The sequence below is a fragment of the Macrobrachium nipponense genome, chromosome 30 (genome assembly GCF_015104395.2).
Source record: "Macrobrachium nipponense isolate FS-2020 chromosome 30, ASM1510439v2, whole genome shotgun sequence".
Classification (NCBI taxonomy): domain Eukaryota; kingdom Metazoa; phylum Arthropoda; class Malacostraca; order Decapoda; family Palaemonidae; genus Macrobrachium; species Macrobrachium nipponense.
Genome location: NC_087218.1, coordinates 48090372 through 48110371, shown reverse-complemented (window position 1 = coordinate 48110371; position 20000 = coordinate 48090372). Strand labels below are relative to the sequence as shown.

Genomic DNA, 20000 nt, shown 5'->3' with positions numbered 1-20000 from the left:
AATTAGTTGTGCTTATAAGATTGCAGAAAGATGTCAACATTTTGCTAAAAGATGCATAAAAAAGTAAGATTTTTGCTTAAAGTTACAGCAAAATGTAAATATTTTTGCAGCAGCCTGCAGACAAAACTGTAAGGATTTTCCAAAGGCCAAAAAAAAAATAATAATAATAAAATAAATTTTTTTGAAATTTGCCAATTTTGCAGTAAAATTTAAAGGTAGCTGCTAAATATACGACAAATATATAGAATCGTAAAATCTTCAATGAATGATAATAATGATCACAATGAGTACAGAGAAAGAAGATAAATAAAAGAGAAAGGAAAATTGGGGGAAAGGGTAAATTCAGTAAATGGATAAAGACCGAAAAGATACAGAAAAATAAAAGAAGAGGAAGAGGAGAATAATAACTGATAAAAGAGAGGAATGGAAATTAAAGCAAAAAAATGTAAAACGTCAGAACATAAGAGAGGAGAAAAAACATAAAGGAATGGTAAGAGGAAAACAATAACTGATAAAAGAGAGAAATAGAAACTTAAAGAGATAAAAAAAAAATGGAAACGCCAGAACACAAGAGAAGAAAAAAGTCTGAGGAGAAAACGAAACATTAAAGCGAGGCGAGAAATAGAGGGGGAGGGGAAATTTAAAGAGAGGAGGGGGGAAATAAAGAGAAGATAAATAAAGGGGAAAGGGGGGGGGGAGTAAAAAGAGGGAACACCGATGGCGAGAATGGGTCCGTTTCATTATAAGGGAAGCCGCTTCCTCAGGGACACATTACTGTGACGAGAAAGTTCAACTTAAGGGGATGGCGGTAGAAAGGTGTCTTCCCAGAGAGAGAGAGAGAGAGAGAGAGAGAGAGAGAAGAGAGAGAGAGAGAGAGAGAGAGAGGGGGGGGGCGGGGGGTTAAAACCGGTTTCATGCTTATATATATATATATATATATATATATATATATATATATATATAGATATATATATATATCTATTATATATATATATATATATATATATATATATATATATGTATATAGGATATATATACATATATATATACATAATATATATATACATACATATATATATATGTATATATATATATATATATATATTATATATATATATATATATATATATATCAATACATAGTAGGAAAGCAAGCAAGAGTGGTATTCTAAAGTTAACATTAACCACCCATGCTTTGTAATTTATAATTAATATATATATATATATATACATATATATATATATATATATATATATATATATATATATATATATATATATATATACTATATATATGTGTGTGCGTCGTATGTACATATATTGTGATAAGAAACAAATAATAAACAAAACATACTGTACGTACACCAAATTGACTCCCAGCAGACAAGAAGCCAAAGCTGAAAATTCCACTGACCTCCGATATATAATACATATATATATATAATATAGTATATATATATATATATATATATATATATATATAAAATATATATATACATATATTATATATATATATATATATATAGTATATATTATATATTATATATATATACATACACACGTAAAGATTTATTGTGTTCACCACCGGTTGGACAGCAAATGGTGGCTGCGTCGTGCCCACCACCAGACATATTATTTCTCTCGCTCGGATAAGGAAATCCTCAGGAAATGATTGTGTTTTTATTTGCTCTATTTTTTTGCTTACGTTGCCTGAACAGATTTGCTTTTTGGAATGTGTGAGTGGGGAATAAGGAGTATCGTGACAATGCGTAACCGATTCCATGGAGTATATTATGGTGATTATGCGTCATAGAGTATTTAAAGTATATTATGGTGATTATCCGTAATACAGTATTGAAAGTATATTATAAAGGTTATGCATAATAGAGTATTTAACGTATATTATAGTGATTATGCGTATTCAATGTATATTATGGTGATTATGCGTAATAGAGTATTTAAAGCATATTATAGTGACAATGCTTATTAGATTATTTTAAGTATATTAGTGTGATTATGCGCAATAGAATAGTTAAAGTATATTATATTGATAATGCCTATTAGAGTATTTAAATTATATTATGGTGATAATGTGCAATAGATTATTTAAAGCAAATAATATATATAATGTGTAACAGATGATTTATTTTGAAGCATATTACATTTATAATGTGTAATGGATTAGGTATTGTATATTATAATGATTATTGTGCAGAGTATATCATATGACGTATATTATAGTGATAATGTGTAGAGAGTATATTATATGAAGTATACTATAGTGATAATGTGTACAGAGCATATTATATGAAGTATATTATAGTGATAATGTGTAAAAGAGAAAACAAAACACTATATTTCTCTAGGTTAGGTATAAGATTTCTAAAATGGCCGGTGCTGGGAGAAAAATATTGAGGAAAATTTTAAAATTGTACATTTTTCGGGGGTAAAATTTAGGAAGATATGCATACTACGCGTACCTTTGTGAGGGCCATATTTGCGAATATGAATATATACTCAGTTATTTTACTGTATTCACATACAGGGTTTATCGGCAAGAAGGAAAAACGAACTACATCAAATGGAATATTTTCTGAAAACCCTTAAAATATATCCACTTAATACCCTTATCAATGATTTGGAAAATGGCAATAATAAACAGAGTAGAAAAAAGATCATTATATTTTCCTGCTGATTTTCGTGAAACTGAAGACGAAATAAAACGACTGAAAAACGAATTTTATCAGCTAACTTTGTACTTTTATTTTAATAAAAGTTCTTCCAAAGTGCTAGATGTACGGAAAGAAGTACTTGATAGCGTTGTCTTAAGCATTTTGCATCGTCCAGGAAAACAAAACTATTACGTTTTTATTAAATTCTTTTCCTTGAAAACATAAGCAAATGACCTAAATTTTCTCTTTTAGTTTTATTTTCTTGTATTTACACCGTCAATCTGTATTCCATATACTCTTGCTGTAATCTCTCTCTCTCTCTCTCTCTCTCTCTCTCTCTCTTCTCTCTCTCTTATTAAAATTTTTTGCATCATTTTATTTCTTATATTCACACCGTTAATCTCTACTCCATATACTCTTGCTGTAATCTCTCTCTCTCTTCTCTCTCTCTCTCTTATTACAATTTTTGGCATTATTTTATTTCTTATATTTACACCGTTAATCTCTATTCCATATACTCTTGCTGTAATCTCTCTCTCTCTCTCTCTCTCTCTCTCTCTCTCTCTCTGTTTTTAAAATTTCTTGCATAATTTTATTTCTTATATTTACACCGTTAATCTCTATTCCATATACTCCTGCTGTAATCTCTCTCTCTCTCTCTCTCTCTCTCTCTCTCTCTCTCTCTCTTTCTTATTAAAATTTTTGCATCATTTCTGTATATCGTTTTAAACAGCATTTCTTCCTATTGACTCTTCTCCATTTCTTTATTTACTCCTCAGTTCGTTTCCCATCTCTATCTCCACATCTCTATCTCTCTCCTTTCTTTAACTCCCCCACCTACGTCCCCCCTTACTCTCTCTCTCTCTCTCTCTCCTCCATTTCTTTATTTACTTCTGCATTCGTTTCCCGTCTCTATCTCCCCATCTCTATCTCTCCCCTTTCTTTAACTCACCCACCCCATTCCCCCTTCTATTCTCTCTCTCTCTCTCTCTCTCTCTCTCTCTCCTCCATTTCCTTATTTACTTCTGCATTCGTTTCCCATCTCTATCTCCCCATCTCTATCTCTCTCCTTTATTTAACTCCCCCACCTACATCCGGCCCCCTCCGCCTTTCCTCTCTCTCTCTCCTCTCTCTCTCTCTCTCTCTGTCGCCCCTCTTTATTTTTTCTTCCTCAAGGGTGGTCCAGGAAAAAGATATTTTGTCCAATGGTAGTTGTGAATTATAGGAATGTGGAACGGAAATGGCAGCAATATCTCATCCTCAGACAAATGACACTGTTACGCTGAGGACGGGACGAGGAGGAGGAAGGAGGAGGAGGTGGGGGAAGAGGAGGAGGAGGGAGATATAAGAAGTGAAAGAAAGGTAGTAGGTAGGTAGGTAGGAGGAGGAAGGGAAGGAAGAGGAGGAGAAGGGAGATATAGGAAGTGAAAGGAGTAGGAGGAGGAGGAGGAAGAAGAAGAGGAGGAGGGAGATATGAAGTGAAAGGAGTAGTAGGAGTAGGAGGAGGAGGAGAGAAGGGAGATATAGGAAGTGAAAGGAGTAGGAGGAGGAGGAGGAGGAGGAGGATGGAGGAGGAGGAAGAGGAGGAAGGGGGGGGAGATATAGGAAGTGAAAGGAGTAGGAGGAAGAGGGGAGGGGGATTTAGGAAATGGTGAAAGGAGTAGGAGGAAGAGGAGGAGGAAATGGAGGAAGTGAAAGGAGTAGGAGGAGGAGATGGAGGAAGTGAAAGGAGGAGGAGGGGAGGAGGAGAGAAGAGGGAGTTGAGAGACTCAAAGAGAAAGGAACCAGCAAGAAGGAGATAAATGAGGAGGAGGAGGAGGAGGGGTTAGAGATGGAGATAAATTGAATGCTAATGGAGGGAAGGATGAGGTTGAGTTAGAAGGAGGAGGTGGGAGAGGGAGAAGAAGAATGAAGTGGAGAGAGAGAAAGGAGGAATAAAGGGGGAGATGAAGGAGGAACAGGAGATGGAATAGAAGAGGTAGTAGTTTGAGAGAGAGAGAGAGAGAGAGAGAGAGAGGAGAGAGAGAGAGAGATGCAAATTAAGGATGGAGATGGAAAATCTAGAAGGATTTTACGAAGGAGTTGGTACAAGGGAATTGGATGAATAGAAGGAACAGAAAGAACAGGGCGAGATGATGGATAAGCTAGAGGAAGTGGAGAAAATGGATGGCTGGAAGGGAGAATGGAAGAAAATGGGGGAAATGACAACTGAGAAATGGGATAGACGGAGGAAGGAAACAAAAAAAAAGAGAATGTACGAAAATGGTGGCAGGCGAGAGAAGCAAGAGATAGAAAAAGGAATATCCAGGAAGCTAAAGCAATAAAATAAAAGAAAATGAAAGATAAGTTAGAAATAAACTTAATGATGAAGATATGACGAAAATAACCCAAGTATTTTTAAGGGGAAGGAGACACTGAATGTAGGAGAATTAAAAAGAAGAAGAAGAAATGAAAGAGAGAATAAGAGGAGACATGGCAACCCACAAAAATAATGAGGACTGGTATTTGGCGTGACCGGATTATTAAACTGAATCTTATTATAAAGTTCCCTTATTAATGCCACAACATTTGACTGAAATTAATTATTTTAACTAGAATGAATTAGAGAAATTAATTTTCTTTTTAACAACTGGGAGGGGCAAAGTATATAAAAGTGAATAAAGTTATTATCTGGACATCGTATAATCAAGGCCTCAGAAAATAGAGCTATCTTTTGGTGGGCTCGGTATAATGTTGTATGAGTCGTGCCCACTTAACTTTAACCACTGCCCCGTGATGGCCTGGCCTATATCGTTCCCAGACGACTATTATGGTTAACATTAGCATTGAATAAAAAAAAACTACTGAGGCTAAAGGACTGCAATTTGGTATGTTTGATGATTGGAGGGTGGACGATCAATATACCAAGTTGCAGCCCTCTAGCCTTAGTAGATTTTAAGATCTGAGGGCGGACAGAAAAAGTGCGGACGGACAGACAAAGCCAGCACCATAGTTTTCTTTTCAGAAAAGCTAAAAAGTAATGTAATTAGTTGCAGCAGATTGACATAATCAACCTGATTCTTAATGACTCTGACAGACCCAACCTTCTTGTTTCCTTCGGGCATCGGCTATGGATGGGCATTGAAAGATCCCATTCTTTAGCCTATTATGCCCGTTTAAAAAACATTAAGGAATGAATATCAAAAGTTAATATCAAGCAACAATTTGCAATGTCTGCGTATCTGTGTGTGTGTGTGTGTGCGTTCCATTATTTCCCCCCTTGACCAAATTCATCCCTTGACCATGAACCCCACAAAAAAAGAATCCCCCCCCCGCCTAACACCCACCCCGGTCCAATTCCTGGAGGCCTTTCTCCCCTCAGCAGTGTAACGGCGTTCGCCCCCTCATGCCCCCTGGTGAGGTCGTGAGGGGTGGGGCTTAGGCCTACGAGTCCTGAGGGCTTCTTCTATAGGCCTCTTCTCCCTGTGATCTCTGCTGGACCTCCAAACTTTAATGATCCGGGAATTATATCAGTGAGGCCGTAAAAAATGAAATATGAAAAAAGGAATAAAATCCATTCTGTCCACTGTATGGTTACTCTCTCTCTCTCTCTCTCTCTCTCTCTCTCTCTACCGAGATTCGAGTTTTCTTCGGGACCCTTGAAACGCAATGGCAGATTTCACTTGGTGAATTTAATGTTGTCAAGGGATTAACAAGCGTATTGGTTATAATAACGACATTGATAAATACTAATAAATATAACACAAGATTTGAAGTCGTGATGTTAGTATATTTTTTTTTCTCTCGCTCCAAGAAAGACTTTGATAAGTCAATTATATCAGAAGTTTTTATAAAAAATTTGAAATTTAAAAAAAAATTAGAATTCAACAAATGAATAACATTATTGAGGACTGGCGAGTACCATAACGTAATTCATCATATGTATTTTTTTTTATACACACACACACACACACCACACACACACACACACACACACACACATATATATATATATATATATATATAATATATATATATATATATATATATAAAATGAAAATGTTTTGAAAAGGTTTCAGAAAATAATGACTTACAATAAAGATAATCTAATATATATATATATATATATATATATATATATATATATATGTGTGTGTATATATATATATATATATATATATATATATAGATATATATATATATATAATTATATATATTTATATAATAAAAACTCTTTGAAAGGTTTTCAGAAAATAATATTTTACAATGAAGATAATCCGTTACATTTTAACTGTCGCTCAAAGCACATCCGTGAATCAACCACCTGATTTACAATGAAGTAACGTGTCAATGGATGCAGGAACCTCATTAATGGCATCTTTTGACATTTTTCGGGAAGATGAGCAGTTCCAAATTGTATAACTTCAAATACAGATTATTAGCTTTATCACCGGAAGAAAACTTTCATTTTGTCCAGTTTTTTGTATACATATAGTACAACCCACTCTCCTCTCTCTCTCTCTCTCTCTCATTATATATATATATATATATATATATATATATATATATATATATGTATATATATATATATATATGTATGTTGTATGTATAGTAGATCATATATATAATATCATATTATATATAATATATATATATATATCATATACATAGACATATATATGGAGACATATTAGATATCTAAATACATTATGTATATATAAATACATATGAATAAATATATACATATAAATAAATAAATAAAAATAAATATATATATCATCACATGTATATATATTATATATAGATATAATACATATCATATATTATTATATATATATACTGCGTGTATAAACATGCACAAATTCTTCGTCAAGCCTTCTTACACAATATCTCCCTCCTTCCTCGTAAGACTCTATCTGGCAGCGTGTGTGTCTGTTTGTTTGTGTGTTTGTGTGTGTGTAAGTATGTCGGTTCTCGTATCCCTGGCACTCTTTGTCTTTGTGCCATTCGTCCCCACTCTTCCGGAAGACCTGAGGTTAAAGGAGAGGAATGCTGCTCCTCTGAGCATTTTTGGGGGAACCATTATGAATATTGATCATAGGAAAACTGAAGATTAATTTTTCGCCCCTTCCCCATTGACACCCACTCGCCCTGAGTGTTCTGACAACTTCTTCCTCGCTCCCTACCTCCCCCCCCCCTCAACCCCCCCCACCCTCTCTCTCTCTCTCTCCTCTCTCTCTTTCTCTCTCTCTCTCGTTGAGCGACCGTCTTTCTGTTCTTAAAATTTGAGTCTGTTTTGTTTTCATAGTTAATGAATAATATATATATAATAATATATATATATATATATATATTATCTATATATTATGATATAATACTATATATATTATATATATATAATATATATATATAGATATATATGATATATATATATATATATTATATATACTATATTATTATAGGATATATATATATATATACGATATATATATCTATATATATATCATATATATATATATATATATATATATATATATATATATATATAATTTTTTGCATATTCTGCATATCATTTTCGCAAATTTAACTTTATTTGTGGTTGAAAATATAAGATAATATATACACAAATACACACACATATATATATATATAATACTTACTTATAACAATATACGTGTATACACACACCATACATATATATATATATATATATATATATATATATATATACCATATAAATTAACATTCCACCCATGCACCTCTACACATGTGTGGAGTCTAGGATATTAATCCCTCTGCAGTCAGCAAGTCTTTTGGGATAAGGTTACTAGCTACGTGGCCTTATCCCACTTGCCTGTAACCCTCCGCAGTCAACTAACTATCAGTTACATCATTATAAGCAAAAATCAACCAACACTAAAATTATTTTCTCTTGGCATATTGCCATAAGCTGCTTTCACCCAAGTTGGTGCAGTGCTTAGCTCATGATTGCTACAGGTTAGTATGTTTGTGTCCGGACTAAAAATAAAATGTGTAAGCAAAATTAACAGCCTGAAGTCTAAAGATAGAGAGTCAAGTCCTATATTTTAGGTCTGATATTCCTACAGGATATCTGGCACCTTTCCTTCACCTGTGATTCACTAATGAGTCTTAACAAATAGATCTGAGGAAATAGGTCTTTTCACCTAGTTTTATTTATGGCAGACTCAAGTGGCGAATGCACATCCCAAGGCTGAATCCCAATTGCATTCCTATATTCCATATATTTTCTCAAATGTATGTTTACGTATACATCACTGAGGGATTAAATTCACCTGGTCACCTCATCCAATGAACTCATTCCATTCTTGGAATTCTGATATTCCACACATTTCCTCAAGTATATTCTAGTATACATCGCCGAGGAAGTAAATTCACCTTGCTACATTATCCAAGGCACGGATTTCGTTTTGAAATTCCTGGGATTTCATGTCAATAACGATTACGGGATGAAGGGAACAGTACATCACACAGGGTCTTTGAAGAATCGCGTTCGTGAACGCGGCAGGTACGAACGCCAGGGAAACAATGTCGTTCTTGAACGGGGCCTGGTGGAATGGGGACATGGTCGCATGGCATCGAACGAAACAAAGAAGAGAAATTCAGTCATTAAGACTGGAGATCCTAGAAGCTGACTGACTGATTGACTGACTGACTGAGAGAGAGAGAGAGAGAGAGAGAGAGAGAGAGAGAGAGAGAGGAGAGAAGGGGGGGGGGGATAGTTCCAGAGGTACCTCAGAAGCAGCAGCATAGAGGAATGGACAAGCGAAAAGTCGAACAAAGAAGAGAAATTCGATCATTAAGGCAGGAGACCCTGGAAGCTGACTTACAGAGAGAGAGAGAGAGAGAGAGAGAGAGAGAGAGAGAGAGAGAGAGTTCCAAAGGACCTCAGAAGAAGCACGGAGTGAGAAATGGTCAGACACCAGAATTTGGAGAGAAGCTTTTTGTCGGGAGCTGTTCGTTACGGGAAATGTGTCTAACAGTCAAGGAAAACACAGGGATTTGTCATGTCTGATGGAGAAGATGGAGAAACGAACGCGCCCTCTAGAGGGGGTGGTGTGGGGGTGGAGGGGGCTGCCTCCCCTCCCTCCTGCTAACCCTCTGACGCCCCCTTCCCCCTCCTAATCTCCTCGCCAACCATCACCCTGTCTTCTTAAGTCACTCTCGCTGGTCTTAGTAAGGAACCATCCCCCATGATCGAGGTCTTCCCACCATTTAGGAATATGTATTTTTTTACGAATATCTTATCATTTTATCTCTTTAGATAAAGAAATAGCAATAAATAAGCAAATAGCCCAAATTAAGCGAATTACTCAAGATGACATAAAATAAGCGAGTAACACAAAGTAAGCAAATTACTCAAGAATGACAATCAGGAAATAGGTAACAACTGATAAAATCTGAGAGAAGTAGGTTTTTAAATTGGGAATTTTTAACATTCATTTGTTGCCAGTAAATGAAAATGTGGGAATTATAATGGACGATAAACAAATGAATAACAAAATAATAATAATAAAAAAAATAAAACTGAATTATCGATGAAATACGATACGAATAAATAAATTAAAAAAAAATAAAAAAAAACTGGTTTTTTGTGTTGCTCAAGAAATGGGTTGAACAGAAAACTTGGCAACATTCAGTTGGTAGTGCTACTGTAAACAAAGTAACATATAAACAACGTAATAATTAATTAAACAAAGACTTTGTTAGATTACGCCAAGAAAAACAGAAGCAAACGAAAAGGAACTTAGGTAAAGTAAAGTTGATGAATTACCTTCATTGAGTTCCATACTGTCTTATCGTTATATGTTTCATTATTAATATAAGTTCATTAATATTTTGTCATTTTATATTTCATTATTGATATCAGTTCCGTAGTGTTTTATCATTATGCATTCTATTATTAATATGTTCTATGTTGTATCATTATATATCTTATTATTAATGTAAATTTGTAATGTTTTATCATTGTATATCTTATTATTAATATAAGTTCATTAATATTTGTCCTTTTATATTCATTATGAATATAAATTCCGCAGTGTTTTGTCATTATATATCTATTATTAATATGTTCCGTTTTTAATCATTATATATCTTATTATCAATATAAATTCGGAATGTTTTATCATCATATATTTCATTATTAATATAAGTTCCGTAATGTTTAATCATTATATCCTTTATTATTAATATATTCCATGTTTTATCATTATATATACTATTATTAATATGAGTCACCTAATCTTTTATCATATATCTTATCAATATAAATTCGTAATGTTTCATCATTATATATTTCATTATTAATATAAGTTCCGTAATTTTTAATCATTATATCCTTTATATTAATATGTTCCATGTTGTATTACTATACATAATATTATTAATATAAGTCTCCTAATCTTTTATCATATATATTATTATTAATATAAGTCCCTTAATCTTTTATCATATAGAGTATTAATAAAAATCCGTAATGTTCTATCAGTATATATTTTATCATCAATGTTTATGAAATATAATATTTATTTTGATAATACCAATCAGACTCTGACTTCTGTAATTATTCGTGTAGTTTCATGATTTTATCAAATTTTAACATTCTTCATCCTAACCTTGATCGTCACCGTTTGTTACAAGACCAAAGCTTATCAATTTCAATTTGTATTATAGCAACGGCTCCCATGGGTCACAATGAGTCCAATGTACCCAACAATCTCTGAAGAGTAGAAACAAATCTACAGTTATGTACATATAGGTAAATCTGTACAGAGGGCTTTCGGGAATCTGCTCAATTCCCGTTTTCAATGTAGACTGAAGATGGGAATCGAGCAGATTCCCGAAAGCTATATGTACAGATTTACCTTTAAATATATTTAGTACATATATATTTTTAAGTCAGTTATAAATTCCATTATTTTTTCAAACTGGCCCCATAAAAGTGAGGATTTTATCTCTCTCTCTTTCTTTCCAGATCCCTTCGTACGTCCAGCGCGTCCCTGGAACTACCACCACCACCACCACCACCACACCTTGATATGTAATCTGCCAATAAAGAAATGACCAGGTAAAGCCGAATATTTCATTTGAACTGACCTGACCCCGAGATCCTTGACTGGTGATGACCCATTTTGCAATCAGTAGTAGTGTTCGTTGTATGATACCTTTGATCCTCTTCCAAAAATGGAGAAGATTTTTCTTTCCTTACAACTTTTACCTCAGAGTCATTTATCATTTACCTCCTTATATTAACAGTGATTAACGAAGCTCTTTGATAGTTACTCTCTCACACAATAATTGATAAACAAATTTATTTGACATTCATTTACCCTCTTATACAAAGTGATTAACGAGTCTTTGATAAATAGTTTCTGACAAAAATTTTGATTAACTTAATCTTTTGACAGTTACTCTTAAACAAAAAGTGATTAATGAACTCTTTTGTTATTTACTCTTATACAAAAAGCAATTAACGAAATCCTCTGATAGTTGATCTCTTACACAGAAAAGTGATTAACGAAGTCTTTAGATAGTTACTCTCTTACACACAAAAGTGATTAACGAAGCCCTTTGGTATTTATTAATCATCATAATCAAATAAAGATATTAACGGAATCTTTAAGATAATCAAACACACTTTTAAACAAAGAGAGAATAACGAAATCTTCTGATAATTTACCATTTAAAAATAGGAGTAAAAATATTTATATTTATTGACCCTCCTACCTATCTTGCCAACTTAGAAAGTTATAAATGACAATTACGATCAAAATCCTTTTTTTTTTTTTATTTATCATCATTATACCTACTTCCTGAAATCCCCCAAGCAAGTCTTTCCCGTGCTTTCACTTCCACAAATCTCCACTCATTTCTTGCATTACGTTACGAATTTCCTTTCTACATGAAATGCGGAGTATTTATAGTTAAAAAACAATCCTTACAACTGATGAAGTACGGTAATTTTCTTGCTTTTGATTTACCTGACGAATCATCCGTGTAAATATATATATATATATATAATATATATATATATATATATATATATATATATATATATATACTTTAAATTAGTATATATATATGATAATATTTCCAATTACATATATACATACATATTATATTATGTTTTTTCACTAAAAAAAAACTTATTTACCGCAGACAGCTATCAATACCAAAAATATTTAAGAATTTATGTCGTAAATTTTCATAAAATTTTCTATAAAAACTGACCATTTGATTGAGCAGATAATCCTTTGGGTTTTTAAACCTAGTTATGAATAATGGGATGATATTTTATATTTTGATAATCAATTACATTATAATACATTTACCAACGTAATGAAGAATTATCTTCGGATTTTATCACCAACAGCCAGTCAGTCTCCCTGATGCATTGCCACCGTAATGCAATTCTAATTGCATTTTATGACGTGCTTACATTTTTATCCACGCATTTATTAATTTGTTACATTATTCTCTTCTTTTCTAGCAACTGCTCTCTTCTTTCTGCATTTCATATTACCTGCTGTTGCTCTTTTTCAAATCAACGCCATATTCTTCGGAAGGTTGAATTTCAAATAAATGTTCCCTTTGGTGGGCTTGTTCGAATGAACAGTGTTCATCTTCTGAATAATAATAATAACAATTTAAAAAATCCTCAGAGTAGCACGAGTCTTCAAATGGGGAAACAAATCCACTGTTGTGTAAATGTACATATATTTAAATTTAAATCTTTAAGGACAGCTTTCGGGAATCTGTACGGTTCCCCATTTCAATCTAATTGATAAGGGGAACCGAACAGATGCCCGAAAGCTATCTTTAAAGTTTTAAATTTTAATATATGTATATTCACCTAATAATAATAATAATAATAATAATAATAATAATAATAATAATAATAATAATAATAATAATAATAATAATAATAATAATAATAATAATAACTTGTTGAAATAATGGCAGTTTTGAACGAATTAATCTTAAATAAGGTCTTGTCAATTCTCCTGCTAATTCGTTTTTCTGACTCAGCTAGGTTTGTTGAGTCGAATTCCAATATTCACATTTGCCACAATTAGGATATTTGCCAAAACTATTTTATCAAAATATATTTTATAAAAATATTTTAAAAAAATACTTTATAACAAATATTTTATATCAATATTTAATCAAAAAATAATTTATCAAAAAATATTATATTATACATTTTGATAAAACATTTTTGACAAATATCCTAATTATGACAGATATGAATATTGGAATTCTACTCAACATACCTAGCTTAGCCAGAAAGACGAATTATCAGAATTGAAAAGACCCAGTGTAAGATTAATTCGTTCAAAACTGCCATTATTTTCAACAAAATATGTATCAAAGAAGGCCTGCTCACTGCAAATAATAATAATAATATAATGGGCTGGAAACAGACCTTCTTTCAAACACGTTTTTATTAAAAATAATGGCAGAATTAACAGAATTTATTTTATACAAAATTCTTTCAATTCTCCTTATGATTTCTTTCTGGCACGCTGGTATTACAAAGCAGCCCAATATTCATCGTGCTTTGTAATACCAGCGTGCCCGAAAGACAAATCATAAGAAGAATTGAAGGCATTTTAATAAATAAAATCAATTCTGTGAGTTCTGCCATTATCTTTAATAATAATAATAATAATAACACTTAAAAAGAATGGCAGAATTAAGCGAGTTAATTTTATATATTGTTTTTTTCTATTTTCCTACAATCGTTTCTCAGGCTCAGCGATGTTTCTGAGTAAGTGGCCAATATTCATATTGGGAATTTTAAGAAAATTATAAATTCCCAATGCGAATATTGGCCAGTTACTCAGAAACGTCGCTGAGCCTGAGAAGCGAATTGTAAGGAAAATAGCAAAAAAACAATATATAAAATCAACTCGCTTAATTCTGCCAGTCTTTTTAACAGCAGTTGCCTAAAAGAGGGTCTTCTACCAAAATAATAATAATAATAATAACAACTCCACAAATGGCAACTGGATGACGCCAACGTCTCGGTATGTTTCGGGGAAATAGAATTCGACGGTGCCCTTTTGCAAATGGCTGTAGGCCGTTGGTGTCAGCGTAGTTGTCACTGGACGAGATAGACTGGTCACCCGGGATGTAAATGGGCCAGGGAAGGAGGGAGAGAGGGAGGGAGGGAAAGAGGGAGGGAGAGAGGGCCACGCCGAGACCCCTGGCTGGACGAGGGGATGCCATGCCGTAGGGCGAGATGGGGAAGCCCCGGGGTGAAGGCAGAGGGAATGCGAGAGAATGAGAAGCGAGGGGGTCAACGTGCCCTTCTAGTGGCTCCCATGAGGCCAAAACACCGACCCCGCCGCGTCCGTTTGGCTGCCGGCGGCGCTGGCTTCGGCATGCTACATACGCACCGTTTCACGACTATAGTTTCTCGACTGCGTTCGGAGACGTTTCTTGCTTATTCCTGACTTCGCCATTAACGCCGGAGGCTCATCGCTATTCACTCGCGATGGAAATTCCAACTTTTTTTGTTCTTTCAAAGAGGTTAAAATAATGACGAGATTAAACGGAACAGAAATGGGATGTCACTCAAGGATGGCGGCTTCTGGCAACCATAAAAACGCATGACTTTATCGCTTATTTATTCATGACTTGTCCCGGCGCTGTTTTTCAATTACATTACGATACAGTTTTGGAATATTTCACATCAGCGGGAATATTCCACTTGTCGTCTCGTCCGGGGGGTCGGGATATGCGCCCTGCATACGGAAGGGCTTTGGAATTATTATCATATTATTATTATTACTATTATTATTATAGTATTAATATTGCTTGGGGCTTCGAAGACTTGCAAGCCACACACACACACACACACACACAGAGAGAGAGAGAGAGAGAGTTACAAGGATTAGGATGTCTCTAAGACATATTATATATTAGTCCATGCGAGGAGACACCCGAGAGAGAGAGAGAGAGAGAGAGAGAGAGAGAGCGAGAGAGAGAGAGAGAGTTACAAGGATTAGAATGGCTTTAACACATTATATATTAGTCCATCCAAGGAGACACCCGGGAGAGAGAGAGAGAGAGAGAGAGAGAGAGAGAGAGAGAGAGAGAAGGCTTACCTGGGAAATACCTGTAATGTTAAATTTTATTTCTTTATTCAAGACCAGCTTTTTATTGCCTCTCCCAACCTACAACAGAAGAGGAGATTGCCAACAACCACCACCCCCCCACCAACATCATAGATTTTGTGGATAGATGGGAGGATGGGGGAGGTATAGGGGGGAGGGGGTGTAAGCCTTGACCCCTCATCCCCAAAGCCCAAGCCGGTAACAGGCTGTTGAGACGTGTTCTTGTTCTTCAACTGGCCGAGATGGACCAAAGGCCTTAAGACCAAAACTCGCGGCCAAAGGGACGTAAACCACTTGAAGATACGAGTGAGGATATAATAGCCCTTACGCCACCTAGCTTTAAGGGCCAATACCCCTTCCACTTCTGCAGGGAAGCCTAAGCCCTCCAGGGCGCTGTTTCTCCTGCCGTGAAGCTTTAGAGGGTTTTAAGAGTTACTGTGGTCATTGAAAAAAGGGAGGATTGGTCGGGGAGTGAGGAGGGAGTAGGAGTAGGACGAGAAAGAGGGGAGAGAAAGGGAGGGGGAGGGGGAGGGGGAGGAGAGGCCCTCAGTGTTTTATCTATGTATGCATTTGCGCGTGTGAATGTGTAAATGTAAGTAATGGTGATTTTTTTGTCATACTGGCATTAGTATGAAATCGCCACTTTTTTTTTTTTTTTTTTTTTTTTTTTTGCTTATAAGGTAGTTACCACTGAATGGAGTGGATTAATCTCTAGCTATTGCTACTACTACTACTAATCTAATAATAATAATAATAATAATAATAATAATAATAATAATAATAATAATATAATGCTAATAATATACTACTTCAGCCCATGGCCATATACATTTACAATACGCCGGCATAATAAGTACAACACGAGATGCTATAGCATGATTCAAGTCAACATTTTAACAGGTACACTACAAATTATAAAATAACAATAATTGTAAAATAACTATAAGGAATAATATACTAATTATCGCAATGAATACTAAGATAATAAGAGAAGATGAATTCTCTTCAGTCTCTACTGCCAATGGCTTGAGAACTTGTCACTTCACCGTCACATAAGACGAAGGGAAGGAACGCACAGGGAAAGAATAAAGAATCTGCTCGAGGAAGGAAATGAAAAATTGGCGAAAATAAAGAGCTAAATAAGCAAAGGGGCAGGTTTAAACTCTCTTGTTTCTTTGGACCTCGCGGTATGACGATGCCATAGGCCTAAAACCAAGTCTTCGGAGACCAACCCAGGCTTCTCATCTGTACTGGTCCCCAGACTGGCCATCGCGGCTCCGTGATGGAACAACCAAACACCCCCCCCCCCCCCCCAATACCACTAAACACCCACACACACCCCCTCCCTACTTCATTCTCCCACCCCATCGGCCTCTCTTCAGATAGGGGGTCAAACCCTCCATGTCTCCCCAGGGGAAAAATGAGAGAGAGAGAGAGAGAAAAAAAGAAAGAGATAGGATAAGAAGCAGAAGAAGAAAAAAAGCCCCAACACAAATAAGATGGACTTGAATTAGAGGCGGCCAATGTGTTTGGACAACGACCTCGAGTAGTGGCCGAAGTCTGTCACTGGAAACTGGACCCCTGGGACCTTTGTGACTTTTATGTCTCCTTCCCCCCGCCTACATTTTTGGAGGGTGGGGTGGGGGACGGTGGGGGGAACTGCTAGCACTCTCTCTCTCTCTCTCTCTCTCTCTCTCTCTCTCTCTCGTCTTCCTTTGGTTTGTTTGTCTTTTCTGACACTGCTTTTTTTAAAGAGTATCTTTTGTTTTGATGTTCTGAGTCAATTATGTGTCAGTTTTCTTACCGAGTTCTCTTTTGTTTGTTTTTTATGTCAGTTTTGAGCCTATTTTTGTTTCACAGTCAGTTTCTTTTTTAGTTTTTTTTTTTAGTTTTTTGGTCTTTTTGTTTTGTTTCTGAGTCAGTTTTTGAAGTTGTTTTGAAGTCATTTTTGTTTCTGAGTATTTTTTCAAAGTTGGTTTTTTTTTATTTTGAGCGAGTTTCTTTTTTACAGAATCGGTTTTGTCTGATTATTTTTTTTTAGTCAATTTTACTTTTTTCTGAGTAAATTTTGAGTCCGATTTTTTTCCGTGTTTTTTTTTCTCTTTTTTCACGCTAGGTGATTTTTCGCTACCGAGTCGATTTTTCTAATTCAAATTTTCTCTGTCAAGTTTTGATGTGAGGTACATTGTTCTAAGTCAGTTTTTTCCTGGATCAGTTTTTTCCTGGGTCAGTTTTTTCCTGAGTCAGTTTTTTCCTGAGTCAGTTTTTTCTTTGGTCAGTTTTTTCCTGGGTCAGTTTTTTCCTGGGTCAGTTTTTTCCTGAGTCAGTTTTTTTTCCATGGGTCCAGTTTTGTTTTTTCCTGATCCCCGTTTTTTCTGAGTCAAGTGCCTTGGTCAGTTGTATATCTAAGTGGATATTCCCCGAGTGTTTCCATTCCTACGTCTTCATTACCTTTGTCTTTCCTTTGCTAGCTTTTTCTTTTTTTTTTTTTTTTTTGACAACGGAGTTTTTTCTCGAACGACATATTTATATTCTTATTTTCGCTTTTCTTTCCTTTTTCATAAGTGAGATCTCATCTCTCCATATTTCACTTTACTTCCTCTTAATTCTTCCTAATGAACACCATTTTCTGAATAATAATAATAATAATAATAATAATAATAATAATAATAATAATAATAATAATAATAATAATAATAAATTCAAAGTTCCCCAAAAACCATATTCTTTGGAAGCTTGAATTTTAAGTCATTGGCCCCTTTGGTGGGCTTGTTCCGTGTGAATAGGGTTCATTTTCTGATTAATAATGATAATAATAATAATAATAATAATAATAATAATAATAATAATAATAATAATAATAAAATCAAAGTTCCCCAAAACATGTACAGAGAAGGAAGAGATTCGAGCTATACGTAAATAATGATTATACTAATAAAGGCTAATTAAACAGTGCAATAGAAAAGGGAAATAAGCAGTGTATAACAATAAATTAATAAGCAGTATAATAGCAGAGAGCTACACAATCGTCAGATTTGGAAAATAAAACCATTTGCATCATTACGATAAAAATTAATTTTAACAGCTTCTATTTTAACTGTAAATATATAATTTTGCATCTATTCTTACATTCAAATTCGTCACGTTTCATAATAATATTTATTTAGCAACTTCTATTTTAACAATTTTAAATAATTATTGCGTGTATTCTCACCTTTTGATAAGATCGACGATCAGTAAGCACAAAATAATGAGTGTAGTCAAATGACTACAGAGCCAGGTCTAAGGACCTCCCTCTGAGTTGATCCGGCTCCCCCCTGCCCCCCTACCCGCCCATCGCCCTCATAAGAGGCCCCCATAAATACCTCCTGTTCTATTTGCACAGCCTCTTATGGAGCCACTCCACCTAATCTACTTATTTTCTTTCATAATTGTTTTACACCAATTTTTTTTCTTATTTTGTGGTGTATTTCAAACACACTCCAGGTCGTCCTCTTTCTCTACCGTACGTCAGTCTCTATGAATAGAAAGTAAATCAATATCAATATTTAAGTTTATAAAATCTGTCTGTTTGTTTTCACAAATTTTTTGCTTCTTTCGTAATATGTTACGCCAATTTTTTTTCCTTTTATTTTGTGGTATATTTTAAACACCCTCTTTCTCTACCGTATGTCAGTCTCTACTAATCGAAAATAAATCAGTATCAAAATTAAAATGATGATATTTTTCTCTTCTTTGTCTACAAATCAAAAGTAATATTTTTCACTTCTTTGTCTAAATCAAAAGTAGATAAAATCACAAGTAAAGTGCTAACGTTGGATGTTAAAGAACGGTAATGTTATTTAACCTAATGCTAATTATAAATGACATTTTTCAACGAAAATGTAGGAGACCTTTGCTCAATGGGCCACTGGAGGTTGAAGAACAGAAAATGGAAAACATGAGATTGCAAAGATAATATATAAGACTTTTATGTCAGCATAGTGAAATCTGAGACGGCAGTCGCTTTTATATGCAATTTGCACAAATGAATAAATGAATATTTATTCACTTATTCTACTTCTTGCCCTTCATTTATAAAAAAAATATTGCTGTTCACGTTTACAGCGAAATTAACAGTCACTGTTAGTTGTAAGTTTACCAATTCACCAATTCTAATTGAAAAATAAACATTAACTGATATATAT

The 20000-nt window shown here is 34.3% G+C and overlaps 1 long non-coding RNA gene across 1 annotated transcript in view; it reads left to right on the top strand.

Moving 5' to 3' along the window:
* LOC135202066 (uncharacterized) overlaps positions 1 to 20000 on the top strand; it is a 118823-nt gene that overhangs the window by 40287 nt on the left and 58536 nt on the right. The window contains exon 2 of the long non-coding RNA XR_010311668.1: positions 11667 to 11759. This is a non-coding gene — a long non-coding RNA (uncharacterized LOC135202066). The remainder of the gene's footprint in view (positions 1 to 11666; positions 11760 to 20000) is intronic.